Here is a 13,180-nt window from a genome sequence, read left to right as displayed (position 1 = left end):
AGGAACCCAATGGGGAAAATCTATGGATCCGAGAGGGTACGCGGAAAACTTACGGCCTATATCGAATATTTTCTGGTGGAGGGGGGCTCAGTGAAAGCTGCTATATGGGTGAGATTTCCTCTCTTCCATTCTATCTTTTCACCAAAAAAAGAGACGAGAGATACTAACCAAAAAGAAATACAATAGAGACGGAGATTTGCCAAAAAGGAGCTTCACTGATTTATTCTCAGGTTTTGACGAGGAAAACTGAAAAACTACAATTCACGAAGAAATTGCTGGAACCAGCATTGCAAAGCACCAATTGAAAGGAGGGTACAGAGGATTTGAGATGAGTACAAGGGACGTAGGAATTTCTATATCTTGAGAGATGATGGCTCATTCATACTTTCAACTTAAAGGATGATGGGATGAATATTTTAACATATAGACAACTATAATTTCATTAGAGAATGTGGATATAAATATTGACAATGTCGTCACTCTATATATTACCATAAATTAGGTTTGTCTCTATAAAAGAAAAGCCACTAAATCTAGCAAAAAAGATATATTGCGCATAAGCATGAAATAGTAAAGCTATATGTCTCAAAATTTGCAATTTTATCATGTTAATTTTCCACCCATATCTAGATAGAGATTATATCAATTTCCAACAAATGAAGATGTGACACTATATATGCTTGACTAGGATTTCTTTTTCTACCATGAGTAGGATCTTTTTCTTAATACTGCCTAAACTATATAAGATTTAACATAAAAAATCTAACCATACTAGAAACGTTGAAGTGCAAAAAAAAAAAAAAAAAAAAAAAGAGAGAAGAGGAAGGGGGTTGAAGTTAACTTAAACCTGTAAGACTAAAAAAATGATATGGAAACACAATATATATATATATATATATATATATATATATATATATATATATATATATATATATATATATATATATATATATATATATGGTCTATCAAAAATTTAGGATTGAGGACGAACTGCTGATAATCTCAAAATTTACAATTTTATCAAGCTAATTTTACACCCATATCTAGATAAAGACTATATCAATTTCTGACATATAAAGATGCGACACTATGTATGCTTGACTACGATTTCTCTTCCTATCATGAGTAGAATCTTTTTCTTATTTTTTTAAAAAAAAACAGCCAAACCTATATAAGATTTAACATAAAAAATCTAACTATATTAGAAAGGTTCAAGTGCAACAAAAAAAAGAGGAAAAGAGGAAAAGGGGGGTTAAAGTTTATGTCCATCCATTGCTCCGAGATATCCGGCCAATGGCAGGAGATGGAGGAGCCTTTCAAGCCAAGCATGTTTTCTGTGAAGCTAATAAGGCTGTGAACTGGATGGCTGCTTATGTAGCCACTAGCCAGTCACTCTGGTAGTACCTGTGGGCTGGAGATGGGAAGTTACCCCTAACACTTAGAGGTATTTTATTTTTTGATTTTATTGGAAACATCAGTACTCGTCAGGTATGATCCATCCGCTTTAGCATATATATATATATATATATATGGCCTGTCAGAAAACCTAACATATGGTTTAAGAACGATCTGATGATAATCTCTCGTTCCATCCCCAAAGTATTGTATGATCGACCAGTATGGGCTATTTATCTTATTGCCAGCACACGCGCAAGGTAAGATTTTAACATTTAAGCGCTCGTAAATATAACAGCTCCAGATGTGGGACAAAATTTGGTCCAGCGTTACTTTTAATCCCACCATCCGGTGAGATCACCTCCGGCTGATAGAGTGATAGGACACGCGAGCTATTTTGTCTTTTAACTTGTGGACACCAGGGCTTCAAAGTCTCCCGAAATATTTTTTTAAGGTACCGTTCCTTGTCATTTATGGAGTTGGTCTAACACTAATTTTTTTTTTTTTTTAAGGTGCAACGGCGGCTCATACCCTACGGGTATGAATACGGCCTACAAAATCAGAAGCAAGTGGTCTAACACTAATCTTTCGCCTGAAGGAAAGCCATTGAATACGAGAGATCTATCGGTGCGAAGTTTGCGGAGCCATTTTTGACTACATGCGAGTTTGACGAGCCATTTTTTTCTACATGTGGGTTTCCATTAGGCTGAGCTCCTCTTACTACTAGGCCGAGCAGCGCCAGAGTCTTCGATCTCTGGCGACCTCCCCACGACCGCATGCAGCCTCCCGTCGCCTTCCCTCCGCCGCGGCGGGACCGCGACGGAAGGTCACTGACGAGGCGGTCGACGGAGGGGCTGAGGACTTCCATGTCATCGGCCGCGGAGAACCGAGGTTTTCTTCCTCCGCTTCAGAGAGAAAGCGAACGGACGGATTCGCTTCTAGTTGATGGCGTTCTTCGTCTTCCCGCTTGTCCGGCTGCATACGCAGTGATGCTTTCATTAATTTTGACCGGAGGAGTTATATATATATATATATATATATATATATATATATAGGGGATTGATAACCTACTCTCTGTTATGGTGGGTTATCAATCTACCCATTTTTCATTGGACAAAAAATACCCTTATTTTTTGTAACTTTTAAGGGTGCTTTATGTCTTTTTATAATCTCACATTAACTCACCCTCTCAACCCCCAATTAATGCTCTCTCCCTCTCTCTCTCTCTCTCTCCGCTATGTGTGTATGCATGTATGTACATGCATTCGTATGCATGTATGTATATGTATGTATGTATGTCTATGTATGTATGTATGTCTATGTATGTATGTATGTCTATGTATCTATGTATATGTGTGTATGTATGCATGTATGTGTGTATGTATGTGTATGTATGTATGTATGTGTATGTATGTATGTGTATGTATGTGTGTGTGTGTATGTATGTATGCATATGTATATGTATATGTATGAGAGAGAGAGGGAGAGCATTAATTGGAGGGGTTAAGAGGGTGAGTAAATGTGAGATTGTAAAAAGACATAAAGCACCCTTAAAAGTTACAAAAAATAAGGATATTTTTTGTCCAATAAAAAATGGGTAGATTGATAACCTACCATAACAGAGAGTAGGTTATCAATCCCCATATATATATATATATATATATATATATATATATATATATATATATATATATATATATATATATATATATATATATATATATATATATATATATATATATATATATATATATATATATATATATATATATATATATATATATATATATATATATATATATATATATATATATCGATATTTTTTACTCTCTTCAAACGGCAAGCTTTCTTTCCACTTTCCCAGCTCTTTTTCCATGAAGAAGGCTCTACGTGCGTCATTGTGACGCCACTGACTATACTGATAATTTCATTAGTTTTATTTGTATATTAGTTTTATTTTCATGTATTTGTTTTATATATGATAATTCCACGCCCGGCAAATATCCCCTCCCGCTCCAGGTGACTAGCCTTCCCTCCCGTTGAGGACATTTGGTCGCACAGGATTAGTTTGGTTTGCAGAGGAAGAAAAAAAATATGGTAAATAAATAAATTAAAATATATTTATATTTCATTATCTTTTAAAAAAAATAAAAAATAGTATTTGTATAGAAATAAGAATTTTATGTTTGATAAAAAATAATTTATGAAGATATGAAAAAACTATTTTTCTACCAATAGAGAATTGTGATTTTTTCTAAAAATATCTTTAAGCCATCCAAATTCATAAGCTCTTTATTAAGAGCATAATAGATATTTCATACATTTTTTCTAAAAAAGTAGATGCTCAACCAAATATAAATCATTCTAAAAAGTATTATTTTTCAGAATCAACTAAATATATCAAAACTATTTTTTCAAGCATTATATTTAAAATTATTTTCTCAAAAAAAATATTTCAATGTAGATTTTTTTTTTTCCCTGCGAACCAGACGTTGTTTGAAGTGATTTTAATTACAATATACGAACGTGGGTCACTGTAGTACCTGCAACTCTGCGGGCAGGAACTAAATCCTTAGTTTTCTTTCTAAACCACCCTTGCTTTCCGCATTATATGAGGTCATCGAGATCAGGTCTCATCCTATCATATCCAAATAAATTCAAAGAGATAGTAGTTAGTGCCAGATTACGCGAGGCGCGGCATTAGCCAATACATCAGCAGATGTAACATTTCTGAATTGGATACCGAGATTCCAACATGGATATTTTAACCCATTTCGGGATACAAAGATGCTAGCCTATTTAAGTACGAAATATGGTGGACTGAAGCAATAAATGTTATGGATTTTAAGAGAACACAAGCTTCTTAATTTTACTTCTGGGGGCTTATGTTCGTCAAAAACAGATCATGATCATCTTGCAATTACGTCCGGCATTGTAGGAAAGATCTTAATAATGCAAATTAAGAGTGGTAGATGATGAGAAAAACATTGGTCATCCTCACTTCGAGTTGTTCCGACTTTCTTAACCTCGGCTTTAATGGAAGTAAATGACTTCGGTATTGGCAGATGTGCTATTTTGGTCGGTCCTTTCCAAAAATAGCACCTAAAGTCATTGAATGAGTTGCAATTGTGGTTTTAGCAGCAATTACACTAGTACATCAGTAAAAATATGATCAATGCGATTATCGCCGCATGTCAATCGTGGAAAATTGTTACTATGCTATTAATGTACGATTAGCCATTATCGTGTGGTCATGGCACTTCCTGACAAATCAGATAACAGACACCGTTTTCGTCCTATATATATACAGGAATTTTTACGGATCATGCAGCGCTAAAATATTTACTGGATAAGAAAGAGGCTAAACCACGCTTAATACGATGGATACTTCTACTCCAAGAATTTGACATCACTATCAAAGATAAAAAGGGAGTAGAGATGTGGTTGCTGACCATTTATCACGGCTAGTTTTTAATGATTCAGTGCCACAGTTGCCCATCAAGGACTCGTTCCCTGAAGAGCAATTGTTTGCCGGGGGATCCTCAATTAAGTATGCTTAAGCTCCCCCTTTCTCTAGAACACTCCTCCATTAACTTAAGCATTAGAGGATCTTCCGTCAAAAACCTTCCGGTAAGTGGACTTCTTTATAGATCAATCCCGCCTTCCTTTTTAGTTTTGGCCAACCTCGGCATACTTCGGTATCAACCGACCTCGACATACCTTAGTATCATCCGATCTCGTCGTACTTCGGTTTTAGCCGACCTCAATACACCTCAGATGGAGACCGACCTCAACCCAAATTCTAGCAGCAACACTAGACAAGCCATATGGTGAAAATCCTCAGGTGATATTTACCATACTCCAGATGCTGCTGAGGGTGTTAAAGGAAAAGGGCACGAGCATATTCAAGGATCTTAATAACAGGGCATTATGATGATCACTCATGAGTCAGCTGCTGTAGACTGTAATCTGCATCAAAGTTTCCCATGACATTCACAGGGTACCAAGCAGAGGTGTGCAGTGAAGTGATAAAGAGTGATTATGACCAGCAACAAATTCTGCTGCTCGACAATGGCAGTCATCCTCCATAAGCTAAAAAGGCTTCCATGGATTGCCAGGAGTCAAAAAGATTGTGGTGAACTCTAGAGATGAGGCAACCAAAAGCAGCAGAATGATAGTTCAGTTTCAAGTTGCTCCTTGATTCTTCTGTCCCAGAAAAGATAATGGTGGGCCTCTAGTAGAATGTCAGAATCAAAAAACCTGTCCATCACCATGTCAGCATAACTACTGATTGTTTAAGAGCTAGAGCTAATGCTAGATGGCAGTGGACGCAATGACAGTTTTGGTGAGCAATGGCAAAGTGGCAGCTTGCAGAAGCCCACTACTGCTTTTGCTAGTGGCATCATCAGTGCGATGCACGATCGGAGAGTTATGCTCGCGTACGTTAGCCTTCCATTGACCCAGCAAGCAGCTGATAACAACGAATACTCCGGGCAGAGAAAAAGGCCAAAAAAAGCCAGGTATATATGTATTGGCGAAAGCCGGCAATATAAGTTGACAAGCACCAAGCTTCTCTAAGATAACAATGACACATCAATCAAACACTACTATAAAGATGGACCTATAGATGGCAGCCATAAAGCAGGACTAGTTCAAAACAAGATCAGAAGTTGGAATTGATGACTATTTCTGTTTAATAAGCCAACTATTATTAAGGATGGAAGGATCACCAACTTTTCTCATTAAACTGCTTTCTGATGAATTTCATGATAATTCTGGCGCAGTTTATGAAGGCTAAAAAAAGAAAGTCACTGCACAATGTACTTTGAGCAATATTTACTGTATAATTTGGTAATTTTATTTTTAATTAAAACCCTTGTTCCTTAAAGCCTGTAGTTTCAACTTGAGACTCGTTCATACTTTATATGCACCAGTTTTTATTCAAGTATCCGTCTCCATTGCTTGATGCATTTGCTTTTATTTTCAGAGTTCTGCAATTTATTTCAATTATATAATGGTAAATCTTAAATAAAAATAAATAATTCAACAGAAAGATGAGGAAATGGGAATAAATGGCGAGAAGAAATGAGACAAATGCGTCTCACTTTTAATTTGAATAATGGAACTCTTAGGGAGAACCAGTTATTAGAAGAGTACATACTTCCTTTCGTTTTTCTTTTTGATGGAGTACGTATTTCCTTTCTACAACAGCTAAATTCATTTTGAAGCAGCTTCTGCTCCTATACAGTCTGCACCACCTCCCAATGCATGGGCACTCTTATCTCTCGCAGAGCTTGAATATTATGGTACAATGGCGATGGAAAAAACAAAAGAAGCCCAAACTTTCCATATCTCTATATCTTCGTGGTATTTGTCCTTATTTTACATGAAAGATCTCCATATTCTTCCTTCCAAAGAGATAACTATGATGGAAATATCATCATGATATTGCCGTCGAACTCCTTGTGGTATCTCAAGCAAGTCATGGAAATCCATCCCTGCAACCATGCATTCAGAAATACCAAAGGTTTTGATTAAGTATTCTCTTCCTCTTTTTTCATTAGTCACAAATATTTATGGACATTCTGGTCTTACCAGCTTTCCTTGCTGCACGAAAAAGTACTTCTTCGACAAGGTGTTGTGCGGGATCCCCTTCAGGCATTGTTGCTATGAACATCTCAACTTCAGAAACCGCCTCTTCATTAGTGAAGTATTGGTAAAGCCCATCAGATGAAAGTATCAAAAATCTGTCTTTTGGGCTAAGCCTGTGGTGAAAGAGGTATGGACTGCATGATAAGTATGGGGAGCTCCCCACATAATCAACTCTGAACATCTCCAAGAGTGCATTATTCCATTTTGGCTGCAGAAGACAAGCAGAATGTTACATGGAGTCTAACAAAACCATAAATGTGGAAGATTAATTCCTATAACCAGTAAAACTAAATGAATTCACTATGGACCTGCATGTTGTCGAAAATTAACTTGCTAAAATCTTAATCTTTGAGAATGGATCGAGTATTATATGATATAAAGCTGTTCCTTTCTGCCTATATAACAGAGAAGTTTTAAATTTGAAACAGGGCCAGAAAACTTTGAAAAGTTAAGGGTTGTTGATTGCATTTGTTATGTTGGAAAATATTGCTGGTAACATTCTATGCTGCAAATAAGAATCGTGCTCGGAGTAATTTAAGAGAAGCTAAAAGGCTCATGATATGTTTGATGAGCCAAATGCTCCATGTCCTAAATTACTATGGCAAACATGAACATCCAAAATATCCTCCAGTCAATTATATCACCTAGTGATCCCTCCAACTTAGTGAAAATTTATTCATCCACTAGATGCACGACGGCTAAGATTCTCATTATTAGCATGAGAACTGCGCATTCTGGACATGATCTCTTGGGCAATTCAAGTTAACATAAAGAAATTAGAGGAGTTGTTCTTCATCCAGAAGTATCGTTAGAATCTAGAATTTGTAACAGATAATTTCAGTTCCCCAATAAGATTCTGGATTAAAAAAATCTATTCCGAGGCAGCTGAAGATATTGAGTTTAATACCACTCTTTCTTGTTCTACTTTTTTCCTGTTACTAACCTCAGGGGTAGAAAAAAAGAAATTCTTCCTGTCAGGTTCAGAATAGCATTTTTTTTAAAATTTATTTTTCCCTGTTGCTTTGGCATTTTCCTTGTGCAATCCCACAACATCAAAACTGCATAGTTATTTTCGACCATTTTTTTGGCTTTGAACCATACTCTTGCAATCCAGATATATTCATGGAGTAGTTCCTTAAAGACCTGAACGCTCTTTAGACAAATTTCACAATCGCCAGCTCCTCTGAAAGCTGGATAGCTGTTAGCTCAAATGCATATTGGCTGAATGGCATGATCTGAAGATCTTAGAGCCATCATTCTTTGCAAGGACCCCATAAGGTCACAAAATGATGAAACTCCAAATATAAAAACACAAGAATCTGTGTGGTCGCATCGTATGGTTGGCTTAATACAAATTAATACCACCACACAGCAACAGATACAGTCTTACACACGCACACATAAACATATATGCGTATACACACAGAGAGAGAGAGAGAGAGCGCCAATATATCTGGATAACCACAAGCTGTTCTTTTAAACAAAACAATGGATCAAAAGGTAAATTATGATCCCATATATGATTTGGACAATAGATGTGTGTATTTATGTTGCTCTAGTGTAAATGTAGTGTTAACATTTGGTTCAGACGTAAAGACTATAATCTGGATTATAGATTACAAGAACATCAATTAAAACAAGATAAATATTAGCAATACCTGCTTTAGGAAGCCAGCTCCAAAAGCTCTTGTCACCCTCAGTGAACCCTTCACCCGATTATTCACAACAGCAGAAGGATCATCAGGATGTTCATTTTTAATTCTGCGTACTTCCTGAATCGCAACAAGACGTCAGCCATGCCACACAAATGAGAGCAGGATCATACATCAGAATAGAAAACATAAAGACTTCGAGGGGTAATACCTCTTCAACACAAGTGGAGTGATCCAAGGTCAGCTGCAGGGCAGCCAAAGCTGGTGCCCCATCCATCTGATCACCGCGATCATTTGCTTCAAGGTCGCGCAGCATCTCCTCCTTAATCCGTTCCAAATCCTGCGTCGCCTTCCCCACCGAATTCCATATATCAGGCTCGGCCTTTCGTGCTAGAACTGCACGGCTGTCCCCCACATTCATCAAGTACACATCCTCGCCCTTCATGAGCATCACCAAGACACACGATCCCATCAGCGCCAGCTCCGGATTCTCCGAGACCATCTTGTCAGCGATGTCCAAGTAGGCATCCTCTGTTTTCCTCAGAGCCTGGGACAGAGCCCTCAGCACTTCCCTGTGGTTCACGGTGCCTCTCGAGCTCGACTGGCTCAGTTGCTCCTTCAATTTCCAGTCAAGCTCCAACCTTTCCTTGTCCCATGCACACTTCCACCTTCTCTGGTTTTCCTCCCACTTCCTGGCTGGCCCCTTACACCACCTCCTCCCAGTAGTAGTTGAACTCGTCCTTCCTTCTTTGCAACATCCATCATACCCTTGGTGACAGGTAGTGGCCTTTGTGTCGAATTCCTCGATGGAGTCATCGGAAGGCTCTGGACCATCGTACTTGTCCTCCCAAAGTAGGCCCTTGAGCTCCCGGTTCACGGCTGAGTAGAGATTGGAGAGGAGGTAATCCGTGGCATCAGGGCCATTGAAGCCATCATAGATGCCGACGAAGACCCATCCGTGCTCCTCCGAGACCACAACATGGACGCGGTCCTCCCCTGCTTTCCCCTGCGCCCACTGCAGATTGCTGGTCGGGGCTTCGGAGGAATCCGAGTCTTCGGTGTCCTCCACGCTCATTTGATCACTGCCGCTGATCGGATGGGGCGTCGAGCCGCTAACGCCGCTGCTTGGGTTTGTAGTCGAGTCGCCGCTGCTTGGATTAGTAGTCTCGGTGGCTCTGGAATCATCGGATTCTTTGGAGTTGATGATGGGGGAAGACTTGGATCGGAGCTTAGAGGCGGCGGCGATGGTGCGGGCGATGGCCTTGGCAGCGCCGCGGAGGAGGGAGGAGGCGGTGCGGCGGGGGCGGAGCCGCCGGAGGCGGCGGAGGGCGAGGCTCTGCGACTGGTTGCGGCGGAAGTGGCCGGAGGAGGAGGTGGACAGGGAGGAGGGGAGATCGAGGGGATCGGAGAGGATGCCGCCTCCGGCACGATCGGCGAGGGGGCCGGACATGAACCCCCTTCAGCGGCGAGGGGCCCGGACATGAAGCCCCGTTCGGCGGCGAGAGGCCCGGACATGAAGCCTCGGTCGGCGGCAAGGGGGCGGAGAGGGGCCCGGAGAAGCGGGGAACGGGCTGTAGGGGGACGGACGAGAAGGAGGTCGAGCTCTCGAAGGAGGCGGCGGAGGAGCAGGTGAGCTCAGAGTGGAGGAGGAGGAGGAGGGCGGTGGACAGCGGGGTGGCAGCGTTGGCGCTCACGGCTGCGCCAGAGATGGAACGGAAGGTGGTGGTCTCCTCGGAGTGGCAGACCTTAGAGGAACCGGAACGTCCCAGGGGAAGGTCAGGGCGGACGTAGCAGAAGGAGTGACCGAGGCTCTCGTCGCCGGGAAGCTCCGACGTCACCGCGACGTGGCCGCCGCCTGCGAAGCAGGGGGTCAGCTTCGCGAAGCCGTTGCCCATAGGAGGAGCAAGGAGGGAGGAGAGTTCTTGGGATGGAGGTGGGCTAGAATGGGAAGAGCATTGGAGAACTTGGAGAAATTGGGGATTGCCAAAATTGGAATTGGGTGGGCCGAACCGGGGGGGGGGAAGGGGAGATGGAGAGAGTGGAGAAGGGTTGGGGCTTTGACTTTGGGAGGGCAGGAGTTGGGGTTTGAATGCGGGAAGTCCCCTTCTGGGCGTTGACTGGTGCGGGGATCGGTAAACCAAGTTGGGTTTAGATAACTGGAGCCCGGGGCAAAGGAAAATTCAGAATTAAAAAATTAACGTACTTATTCTTAATTTTATTTCAAAAGTCAAACCAGCGGCGGGATCTTAAGGACCCAGGGGCTTGGGAAGGCGGGCCATGGGGTAGCGGGGGGAGGAAGTGGACGCCACGTGGCGATGGAGGAGAGCGTCGGGCGAGTCCGTCCAACCTAGTCAGCATCGACGAACCAAGGCGTACGCGGTTCCGCCGCGCAATGACCGGCGGACTTAGTCCGCCGACGGGGGATCACCCAGGCGATACGACCGTGACACCTAGTCACTTCAGCTGTGTCAAGCTTTCGTCGAGTTTTGTTACATGATATTTTGTGTTTTAATTGCGTTGTCGTTCAAACTCTAATCTAACAATTCTACGTACCGACATGCTTAAGTTATTTTACAATGCTGAAGTTATTTTACAGCCATAAAAAATGATAAAAAAAGGTTTGCCAAAACGTGTTTGACGAGAGGCCTCCAATACTTAAATCAGATGGAGTTTCAATGAAAAATAAAGAAAAGATTAAAAAAAAAATCATGAGAATATAGCATTTGATTTTTCTTCCTATCTTGAGGATATCCATATTTGACATTTATAGAGAAAAGATACGAATTTGCGTGATTAGGTTCGTGCATTTATGGATGAGTAGTTAAGCTCTTTCCATATTTGCTGATAGGAGCAATTAAGATATTCCTTTTTAGGTTGTGATCGGATACTTTTCTTATCTACTGATCAGTCATAATATTATTTTCCAGACGTATTAGATTGCGTCAAGTTGTAATCCATCGAAGATTTAATTGGATGTTGACTTTTGGATATATGCCGCCATCTAGTTGACGGGTTGAGTTTGTTAGATAAAATTTTAAAAATAGCAAATAGAGCCATATCAAATAATTTAGCTGGTCCTCTGCCTCCTATTTTTACTCCATCAATCTGATGCGATGTTTGCTTTCACCTACAATAAGTATATAATAGCTTCGAATGAGTTTGATTTATGATCAAGTACTCCACGGAGGTCTTCACGAACAGCCAATTAACCTTACTTTCAATGCAAATCACAAAGCAAAATGGGCAAAGGCATGTAAATTAGGGTAGGTGACAAAATAGACTAGATCTATTTTTCTAATCTAAATCTACCTAGATGGATAAGATCTAAATTTGAGCATCTAGCTAATATCTATATCTATATTCGTTGAAGAAAAATAAATATGAATTTAAATAGACAACTATTTAATCTACATCCCAGTATCCTAATATATATGTTTATAATTTAACTTAATTTTATATAGTACTTATAAACTTTTAGGAGAATAAATGACCATATTGATTTAATTTGCCTTATATTCAGTAATGTATTTTTATTTTACGGTCACAAAATTTAACTATCTATTTTATTTTAACTACCTGGAAGTCTATAGCCCGAGTCTCTGATATTCTTTGCCCATGCCACCAGTAGCCACATATACACATGAATAGCAATTATTTAGTTATCCGGACTTGCCTTTTGTTTAGCTGCCGGGATCCCAAGCTTGTTTGTTCACATGAATAGGAGTGGCAATAGAGATCCCTAAGTTGTTCCCCACTAGAAAGCTCCTGGCATGCTGACTCATACCCCTCCTCTCGTGCACAAACGAGAAATTATACCCTACATCATATGCATCATATAGCAGCGCATCGCACCAATCATCTCGTCTCGTTCTTATAAACCATATTCATCATGCACTTGTGCCAGATTGCTGCCTCTCTCACCTCATCTCAAATTGTTTTTGTGGTACATCGCTGATGTGATGCATGCGGTGTAGAATATAGTTTCTTTACTCATACGCCTACACACACACACACACACATATATATATATATATATATATATATATATATGCGTATACATATATAAAAGCATGTATACAACTGTATGCACCAAAGCTCGAAGGATTAGTACGTAGTTCGGATCATGCCTCTTTATTTATTTATTTATTTATTTATTTATTTTTGATGAACATGCCCCATCCATATCAACCAATTACTAGTTGGGTCACTTCGAAGCCACCGTATCGAAATGGATAAAATAAAATAATATTAATTATGCCATCCTGAAGCATTCAACGAACATTAGTAGCATATTAGAGGAATCTTCTTCTGACCATCTATTTTTAAGATATTTTACATGCCGTCCCTTATATTTCAACGAACATTAATAGACTCCCTTATATTTCAAGTTGAACGCTTCATGTCTGGACACGGAGAAAACAAGTGGTGAGCTCAGAACATTCCAGCTGCGTCCAAAGATATTAGATATTTACTCATAGGAA

At 40.1% G+C, this 13,180-nt stretch overlaps 1 pseudogene; it reads right to left on the bottom strand.

The window, feature by feature from the left end:
• Positions 1–6,464: 6,464 nt before the first annotated feature.
• On the bottom strand, positions 6,465–10,708 carry LOC120112927 (annotated as a pseudogene).
• Positions 10,709–13,180: the final 2,472 nt, after the last annotated feature.

Source organism: Phoenix dactylifera, chromosome 13, assembly GCF_009389715.1.
Source record: "Phoenix dactylifera cultivar Barhee BC4 chromosome 13, palm_55x_up_171113_PBpolish2nd_filt_p, whole genome shotgun sequence".
Taxonomy (NCBI): domain Eukaryota; kingdom Viridiplantae; phylum Streptophyta; class Magnoliopsida; order Arecales; family Arecaceae; genus Phoenix; species Phoenix dactylifera.
Note: the sequence above shows the minus strand (reverse complement) of the source record. Positions and strands in the feature narration are given on the sequence as shown.